Genomic DNA, 10,199 nt, shown 5'->3' with positions numbered 1-10,199 from the left:
GAGATGGAGTCTTGCTCTGTCGCTCAGGCTGGAGTTCAGTGGCACGATCTCAGCTCACAGCAACTTCTGCCTCCTGGGTTCAAGCGATTCTCCTGCCTCAGCCTCCCAAGTAGCTGGGACTATGGGTGCATGCCACCAAGATCAGTTAATTTTTGTATTTTTAGTTAAAGACAAGATTTCACCATGTTGGCCAGGATGGTCTTCATCTCTTGACCTTGTGATCTGTCCGACTTGGCCTCCCAAAGTGCTCGGATTACAGGCGTGAGCCACCGCATCTGGCCAGATGAGGGCATTTTTATAGCTAACTCCCAGGGCTGTTTTGAGAATCAGCTGGGTCCAGCATATCCTAAGTGCAAAAGTGTAGGTTATTTGTTGTCATTGCTCACATTCTGAATGCCTGACACTAAGTGCTCAAAAAATTTGGTAGGACAGAACTCTAGAGTAATAAAATCCTCCAGGAAGAATTTCATGTTTAGAGCTGCTGCTATTTTGAGGGATGTGCTTACCCTGCATGTGCCCAGGGAAGGGTGTAGCCATCTGTTTGATAACACCTGTGAGGCATGACATTGACCTAAGTCCCTAATCTGACCCTTTGCTCCAGAGCCTGTTGTGATGTCCTGTTCTTAGATAGAAACCTTGTCAAGCCATTAATGTGATATGAACAGATACAGTGTCTGATCTTCGCTAAAAGCTAAGAAGCAGCCTTCATTCCCGCATATCCTTGGCTGCCTTCCGGCTCCCACTAGCCTCCTCTGGAGCTGTGTATGGGCCTTGCACTCACCCCACCCATCCCTGGCACTGTGTTGTAGCCACTGCTGAGATTTGTGGGAAGCAGTCTTAGAATAAGGTGAGCCAAGCAGAAGATAAAGCAGGAATCCCAGGATTTAGCCTTAAGTTCTCATGTTCTGGGGGTGAGACCTGCAAAAACCATCTTGGCCATGTAATTGTGTGGGTTGGAAAAATGGAAAGCAGCAGCTTATCATCCTGGATAAGGGAGGGTTTGAGGAAAAGGGAAAGAAGCTGTTGGTGCTTAGATTCTGACAGTAGGCTGATGGGTGGAGGTGGCTGGGCAGTGGAAGTGGATTCCCAGCGGCTGGCAGGAATATGTGGCAGATGAGGCTGAGGAAGATGTCTCCCCAGGGATCACCTCCTTGCTTGCTCAGATTCCAAGTGACTGTTAGCATTTTGTGTGCTTTCCTGAGACCCAGCCCTGTCATGAAGAAATAATGGTGACCTTGGGACCCTCAAGAAGCTGAATTACTAACCTTTGGTAAATCAGTGCCAGGAATTGACAGTGTTTAGCTCAAGTGGGCGGCAGCCCTAGGCCAGAATGGTGTTACAAAAACATGAGGTCTCTGTTAACACTGTGCCTATAAAGTCAAAGTGGAAGTAAGCTATTCAGACCCTAGCATGAGTCAAAAAGGGCAGGCTGACAGTCTTTGGCTGTATGACTGTGAGCAAGTGCCTTCACCTTTCTCAGCATCACTTTTCTCATCTACAAAACACGAATGATAATTCCTGCCACATCCAACTCACAGGGTTCTCATGAGACTCACATTTGAGCAAATTGAGAGCACGTGATATCAAGGGACAGTATATGGCTTCCTTTACATTTCCCGCGGAGAGTGGTTGTGAGGCTCACCCAAGCAGCTGCCCACAATGATGAGAACATAGTAGATGTGTGAGAATTATAATTCAGTTGTTGCTTGTAAAAATGCTACATCTGAAAATGCAATATAAGTACACAGAGTATTATAAAGTATAAATTCCTATTTTCATCTTTTATTCATCTGCTAGCAGATAGGCTTAATACACGGCCCCCACAGTCACCTGTCTAGCCTGGTAAATTTTTCCATTCCTGGTCCCAGGGGACCTTAGTAACTCCTTGCCATCTTTCTTACTCCTCAAGTCAACCACACACATGGCCTCTTTTTCTTTCTTTCTTTTTTCTTTTTGAGTTGGAGTCTCACTCTGTCATCCAGGCTGGAGTGCAGTAGTGTGATCTTGGCTCACTGCAACTCCGCCTCCCAGGTTCAAGCAGTTCTTCTGCCTCAGCCTCCTGAGTCTCTGGGACTAGAGGCATGCACCACCACGCCTGGCTAATTTTTGTGTTTTTAATAGAGACGAGGTTTCACCATATTGGCCAGACTGATCTTGAACTCCTGACCTCATGATCCGCCTGCCTCAGCTTCCCAAAGTGCTGGGATGGAACAAACCACATTGTTCCTCCTGAAGAACAACACCTCTTACAGGCATAGGACTCCAGCCCCCTCCAATTTGGTCTTTGAAGCAGCCTCCCTTTTCTGCTCTCAGGGTCAAGCCACCTCCCGTCCATCCCTCTGCTTCTTCAATCGCTGCCAGATGGAATGCCCCTGTCTCACTTCACTTCTTTTTTCAGGCTCAACCCATCAAAATGCATACTGTTCCTTCCTCTGGGAGCTTCCTCTGATTTACCCCACCCTACAGATCACTCAGCTCATGTGGGCTCAGTTTGTGTTGTATGATTTGACTTTTGTCACACGTGATTTTCTAAACATTCTTTCAGCCCTGTGGCAGGGACTGGATCTTCTGCTTTGCCTGCGCTTAGTGGAACACGCTGTTTAAAGGAGGCAATCTGGGAAGACTATCCCTTGACCAAGAGTCCCTCACCTTATTGTTTGCCTTCCTAGGCCCTTGTCTAGCAGCAGAAGCTCCCCGAGAAACAGTGTGCCCTTCAATGAAACATCTTATTTTAGATGTAGCGGGGGTCCCTACCTCCCACCATACCCAGGGAAAGCTTTCAGCTAGTGCCTGCAGGAAACTAATTCTTCTGGACGCTTGGCTTTTCTATTCAGGTATAAGTGCTCTTGTTCTTCAATTTGGCAGGGGCCTTACAGCCAAAAGAAACATGTGCAGGGAGTAAGTCAGAGCATTGGGTCAGTATCTCTGCAGTGAACTGAGGTTTTTCTTCTAGTTTATTTTTCTATGCACACCTATAGACAGATGCCCAGGCTGTGTCCCCACCCCCACGCTGGTGTGGTTCTAGGTATGTCCTGGGAGGCCTAGAATCTAAGATGTCTGAGCTGATGTCACTGGTGGAGAAATGCTTAGAAAGAAAGGGCAATCCTGAATTTGCTTCAAGGTACAGATTTGTTCCCATGTTTCTCTTTTATTTTGGTTTCTATTCTGTCTGCATTTATGTGTGTGTTCAGCAGTGGAGATATAAGATAAAGAAGGAAGATCCTGTCTGTTCTGAGAGTCTCACAGTCTGGTGAAACTTCCTACCCCACTAGTGGGAAGCCTCTTAGAGGGTCCCTGGACTCCTGCTCTTCTCTCTTGCTCTCCAAATTTTGAGGTTAAAGACCACTTTAAGAATCTTATGAAAGTTATGGATTCTCTCTCCTTGCCCCAAATTCAGACATATTCAATACTTTGCATAAAACTCCAGGGGGTTTATAGACCCGATGAAGCCCATCCACGAAACCCACAAGCTCCATTAAAAAAGAAAAAGTCAGTAAGGATGAGAAGGGGGAAGAAACTTGAAATACAAATCGAAACAAATGCATCCTTTTATGGCTCATGAACGTGATGATTGGGTTTTCACACACATGTGAGATGTGCCTCTGGTAAACCTTAAGACATCAGCACATTACCTGTCTAACATAAACATAAAAAAAAAAAAAAGAAAGAAACAACTAAACCTAACTCTATTTAAAATAAATAATATTACTACACCAAAGGGAGGATAAAACCAAACAGACAAGTTCAAGAAATATTTAATTCTAGTTACAAGGAGTTTTTTCTGTAGTGTTATGGGTTAGCAATTCTGAAATACCTTTTGTGTGCTGTAGAGTTGAGCAAATGAGTACAGTATACGTACTGAGCGTATTGGAAGCTAGTTCTTTTTTTTTCCCATTTATTTGTTTTATTGCATTTTAGGTTTTGGGGTACATGTGAAGAACATGCAAAATTGTTGCATAGGAACACACGTGGCAGTGTGATTTGCTGCCTTCCTCCCCATCACCTATATCTGGCATTTCTCCCCTTGCTATCTCTCCCCAGCTTCCCACCCCCCACCGTCCCTCCCCTATTTCCCCCCAACTGACCCCAGTGTGTAGTGCTCCCCTCCCTGTGTCCATGTGTTCTCATTGTTCAACACCCGCCTATGAGTGAGAACATGTGGTGTTTGATCTTCTGCTCTTCTGTCAGTTTGCTGAGAATGATGGTTTCCAGGTTCATCCATGTCCCTACAAAGGACCCAAACTCATCATTTTTGATGGCTGCATAATATTCCATGGTGTATATGTGCCACATTTTCCCTATCCAGTCTATCATCGATGGGCATTTGGGTTGGTTCCAGGTCTTTGCTATTGTAAACAGTGCTGCAGTGAACATTCGTGTGCACGTGTCCTTATAGTAGAACGATTTGTAATCCTTTGGATATATACCCAGTAATGGGATTGCTGGGTCAAATGGAATTTCTATTTCTAGGTCCTTGAGGAATCGCCACACTGTCTTCCATAATGGTTGAACTAATTTACACTCCCACCAACAGTGTAAAAGTGTTCCTATTTCTCCACATCCTCTCCAGCATCTGTTGTCTCCAGATTTTTTAATGATCGCCATTCTAACTGGCGTGAGATGGTATCTCAATGTAGTTTTGATTTGCATTTCTCTGATGACCAGTGATGATGAGCATTTTTTCATATGTTTGTTGGCCTCACGTATGTCTTCTTTTGTAAAGTGTCTGTTCATATCCTTTGCCCACTTTTGAATGGGCTTATTAGTTTTTTTCTTGTAAATCTGTTTTAGTTCTTTGTAAATTCTGGATATCAGCCCTTTGTCAGATGGGTAAACTGCAAAAATTTTTTCCCAATCTGTTGGTTGCCGATTCACTCTAATGATTGTTTCTTTTGCTGTGCAGAAGCTGTGGAGTTTGATTAGGTCTCATTTGTCTATTTTGGCTTTTGTTGTCAATGCTTTTTGTGTTTTGGTCATGAAGTCCTTGCCTACACCTACGTCCTGAATGGTTTTGCCTAGATTTTCTTCTAGGGTTTTTATGGTGTTAGGTCTTATGTTTAAGTCTTTAATCCATCTGGAGTTAATTTTAGTGTAAGGTGTCAGGAAGGGGTCCAGTTTCTGCTTTCTGCACATGGCTAGCCAGCTTTCCCAACACCATTTATTGAACAGGGAATCCTTTCCCCATTGCTTGTTTTTGTCTGGTTTGTCAAAGATCAGGTGGTTGTAGATATGTTGTGTTGCCTACGAGACCTCTGTTCTGTTCCATTGGTCTATATCTCTGTTTTGGTACCAGTACCATGCTGTGTTGATTACTGTAGGCTTGTAGTATAGTTTGAAGTCTGGTAGTGTGATGCCCCCCACTTTGTTCTTTTTGCTTAGAATTGACTTGGCTATGCGGGCTCTCTTTTGGTTGGAAGCTAGTTCTTGCTGTTGGAGAGGAGAGTTATAAATATGGAGAAAGGGAGGACTAAAATGAATTTTGTGGTGTTGAGTTGGAACCAGAGGTATCTATATGAATTCATGAATTAATGTGTGTGTGTTTGTGTGTGTACAGATGTAGAAATAAATTAAGATAAAATATCTATATTTCTTAACTCTGTCTGCTAAAGGGCTTAGAAAGTAGACAGTACAGTAGCATTGAGCACACCTGGCACTCAGATCTTGGTTTCTAAATACCATTTTGTACTGAAAAATAAACTAGGGCTCCTTGGAGAAATGGCTAATTCTCAGGCTGAGAGAGGGAAAGTACAAGATAAGCTTAGAATATTGTGTTGTGCCAGAGAGCAAAGAAGTGTCTTTTAAAAAATGGAGATATGAGAAAAGAACACAGGAATCAGAAGGGGCCCCCCCATTGGCCAAATCTGGGACTATATGAAAATCAGAATAAATAATGGTAATTCTTTATTACCATTACAGTGGTATTATACCACAATATTATAATTGTAATATCACTATAAAATAGTTATAGAATAAAATAATCTATGAGTTCATACTAATATAAATAAATAAATAAGGGAGAAGGGATAGCTGTGTCTTATAGTAGAATATCAACTAATAAATACAGAAGAAATGATGGAGTCAGAATATCATCATTGTACAACATTATCTAGACAAGAATTATTAGTGGATGCTAAAACTAGTGGTAGAAGTTTGATAAAGAAGAGGATATGTCTGGCAGAAGACTTTTCTATACAGTGAAAAAAAAAAAAAGAAAAAAGAAGAGGACATATACATAGATTCAGAGCACCTCCAAGCAAATAACTTATTGATCACAAAGGGAAAATTAGTAACTCCATGGTGAGTTAATCTGGTGAACACAACCGTAGCCATTTAATCACAGTTAACAATACCAATAAAGAGATGCACTGACCTCACATGCCTTGAAAAGGACTCCGTATCATTTCTATGGTACACCTGCCAAAACTATATACCCTGAATCTAATTATGAGGCAGCATAAAACAAACCAAACTGAAGGGCATTCTACATAACAACTGGCCTGTAATCTAAAAAAAAAAAAAAAAAAAAAAGTCCATGAAAGATAAGGGAAGACTGAGAACCTGATCTAGATGAAAGAAGATTAAAGAGATATGAACAGTAAATGCAATGTGTGATCTTGAATTTGATGCTGGATCAGAAAAAAACAGCTCCGATGAAGGACATTATTGGAGCAAATGGTGAAATTTAAATATAAACTATAGATCAGATAAGAATTTTGTATCAGTGTTACAAATTCCCTGATTTCGATAAATGTGTTGGGATTATGTAAGAGAAAATTCTTAGGGAATACACACTGACATATTTATGGATAAATGGGGCATAAATAGTTTAAGAAAAAACATGCGTATGCACATCTATATGGATAGGTAGAAAAATGATAGATCAGCCAGGCACAGTGGCTCACACCTGTATTCCCAGCACTTTGGGAGGCTGACGTGGGCACATTATGAGGTCAGGAGTTCCAGACCAGCCTGGTCAACATAGTGAAACCCCGTGTCTACTAAAAATACAAAAAAATTAGCTGGGTATGGTAGCAAGTGCCTGTTATCCCAGCTACCTGGGAGGCTGAGGCAGGAGAATTGCTTGAACCCAGGAGACAGAGGTGCAGTGAGCTGAGATGGTGCCACTGCACTCCAGCCCCAGTGACAGTGCAAGCCTCTATCTCAAAAAAACAAAAACAAAGCAGAACAATAAATCAAATGGGGCAGAATGTTAGCAATTAGTGAATCTGGGTAAAGAATATACTGTTTTTGCAACTTTTCTTTAAAAGTGGACAATTATATAAAATTTTAAAAGTTTACAAAAAGAATATTTGCTCTAAGATGGAACTTTTTTTTTCTTTTTTTTGGAAACAGATTCTCACTCTGTCATGCACGCTGGAGTGCAGTGGTGCGACCTCAGCTCACTACAACCTCCGCCTTCCAGGTTCAAGTGATTCTCATGCCTCAGCCTCCTAAGTAGCTGGGACTATAGGTATGTGCCACTGTGCCTGGCTAATTTTTGTATTTTAGTGGAGATGAGGTTTCACTATGTTGGCCAGGCTGGTCTCAAACTCCTGACTTCAGGTGATCCGCCCACCTCAGCCTTACAAAGTGCTGGGATTACCAGCATAATCCTACTGAGCCCAGCAAAACTGGAACTCATACATTGCTGGAGGGAATACACATTGATATGACCTCTTTGGAACTTTGGTAGTGTCTTCTAAGTCTATACACTTATATCCCTATCACCCAGCAAGTTTGCTTTCATATTTAACCAATGAAAAACAGTGCTTCTTTTCACTAAAGGACAGGTACAAGAATGTTTATAGTAGTAAAAACTGGAAATAGTGAAACACTGGAAGCAACCTGTGATGGTTAATTTTATGTTGACTCGGCTAGGCAATGGTGCCTAGTTGTTTGGTCAAATATTAGTCTGGATGTTGTTGTAAAATATTTTGTAGATGTGATCAACTAACTTTAGTTAAAGAGAATTATCCATAATGTAGGTGGGCCTTATCCAATCTGTCGAAGGCCTTAAAAGCAAAAACTGAGGTTTCCCAGAGAAGAAGGAATTCTGCCTTAAGATTGTAACATAGAAACCCTGCCTGAGGTTTCTATGTTTCCAGCCTGCTGCTCCACAGAGAAGGACTTTTGGACTTGCCAGCCCCCACAACCATGTGAGTCAATTTCTTTAAAAAAAAAAAAAATCCCTCCTCTGTCTCTTTCATACACATATAATTGGTTATATATAATTATATATATAACATATATAATTGGTTCTGTTTCTCTGGAGAACTGTGACTAATATACAACCCAAATATGTTTGGTTTTTGTGTTAGTCAGTGAGAGAATTGATACATAAAATGCATAAATTTTCAAACTACACAGCAATGGAAAAGAACAAATGGCTATATGCACAAACATAGATGAATCTTGCAGAGATAATGTTGAGTCAGACACAATATTATGTCTGACTCATAAAACAAAAGAATATATACTGTATGAATTAATTTTTACAAAGTTCAGGAACAAGCAAGACTAATTTATTATGACAGAAATCAGAATATTGGTTACCTTTGAGGGATGATATTAGCTGAGGGGACACAAAGGAGTCTTCTTGGGTTTTGGAAGTGTGTGTCAGCATGGTAGTTACGTAGGAGCAAATATACGTCAAATTTCATCCAGCTGTGCATTTTATGGATGTTTTTTAAAGAGGTTAAAAAAAGAGTTCTTATTCTAAATACTCACCTTCTCCATCCCCTCTATGGCTAAGCTGTAGCCCTGTGCAGTAGATTTCTACGTCCATATTACAGATCCGGAAACTCTGCTCAGGCCTCAAATACATGTTCACAACTATATTTCTTATTCCTATCCAAAAAACTTGTTTTCTTAGAATTTGCAAGCCACCCAAGAGTCCTCCTTCTCTGTAACCCCAAGTACAATCTGATGGCCAAGTGCAGTTGATCAACTTCCTAAATATCCCTCCACTTTCTCTTCCTCTCCTTACCATCACTGCCTTTGTTTAGGCATTGTAATTTCTGCTTGAGTTGCATCATCACCTGGGTGACAGCAACACCTAAATTAGTGTTTGAATAACTGAGGACTGCAGCTTTGCCCTGCTGAGACATAAAACTGACCATCACATAGGTCTAGCATCTACTCCAGTGCCCCCATCTGCTCAATCTATGTCTGTGAAATGAAATAGCTCATTTCTAACCCCAGTACCATCATGTTCCAGACAAGTCTTGGTGTCTGACCATAGGAAACAAGTAGTTATCATGCATCTGTTATCAGTACTACAGAGCAGACAGAGGGTGACTCCTGAAAGACATGATTCTGGGTTCTAATCTAACTAGGGAGAGAAAACACAATCAAATGAGTACAAGACAACCTACAGGTTAAGTTCCCACATTAATGTCTAAACCATCATCAGGTGCTTTTCATCTTCTTGCGACAATTTTTCTCAGATTCATCTTTGTTTAGATGATGACAATAGCCCCTCTGCTGGAGTCCCCGTCTCCATCTCCGGCTCTCCCTGCTCCAGGGTCTTCTGTAACTGGGCTACCGATTGAATCATCCTTAGGTATTACTTTAGTCATCTCCCTCCCTGCTCAAGAACCACAAGAGCTCCTCATTAGCTGCCAAGTCAAGTCTAAACTTCTCTGCCTAGTTTTCAGGATCTCCTTGCTCTGACCCCTCCTAGGGTGACATGACAGCTGTCTTAATATTTTTGAAGGGCTGTCAGAGAGAAGGATTAGTCTGATTTTGTGCTGCCCCAGCAAGCAGGAGGTACTATCATAGGTGGAAATTACAGAATGATTTAAGTGCCTTGAAGTGTAAACATTTTCCTTTCTACTTAGTGTATGAATGTCGGTGGCAGAGGTGGTGGTGGCAGTGGTGACAATGCATGGAATACTGTGTGTGACTCCAACAGAACTTGTGTTCCACTCACTATGAGTCTAAGGTTGCAGGAAGTAACAAAATACTGCACATCCAGTATTTTGATGTATACATCATTATTTTTTCTATGTATCATTTTTTGGTAATTTTCAAAAATGAGATTTTACTGTAATCAATTTCTTTGACATATAATGTCTATCTTTCCACATTAAATTTTCTTTTATCACCGCAGTGTAAATGGCCATGCAACATTTCATTGTATGAATGTTTGATAATATCAATAGCTTATTCAATAAGTCCCCTGTGGCACTTTTCTTTTT

General features: G+C 41.3%; 1 non-coding gene across 1 annotated transcript; it reads left to right on the top strand.

The window, feature by feature from the left end:
• The first annotated feature begins 3,543 nt into the window (after positions 1–3,543).
• Positions 3,544–3,642, top strand: LOC119471746. Its single transcript, XR_005200816.1, has one exon. It is a non-coding gene; the product is annotated as a small nucleolar RNA U13 (small nucleolar RNA).
• Positions 3,643–10,199: the final 6,557 nt, after the last annotated feature.

This window comes from Cebus imitator, unplaced genomic scaffold, assembly GCF_001604975.1.
Source record: "Cebus imitator isolate Cc_AM_T3 unplaced genomic scaffold, Cebus_imitator-1.0 Scaffold71, whole genome shotgun sequence".
NCBI lineage: Eukaryota > Metazoa > Chordata > Mammalia > Primates > Cebidae > Cebus > Cebus imitator.
Note: the sequence above shows the minus strand (reverse complement) of the source record. Positions and strands in the feature narration are given on the sequence as shown.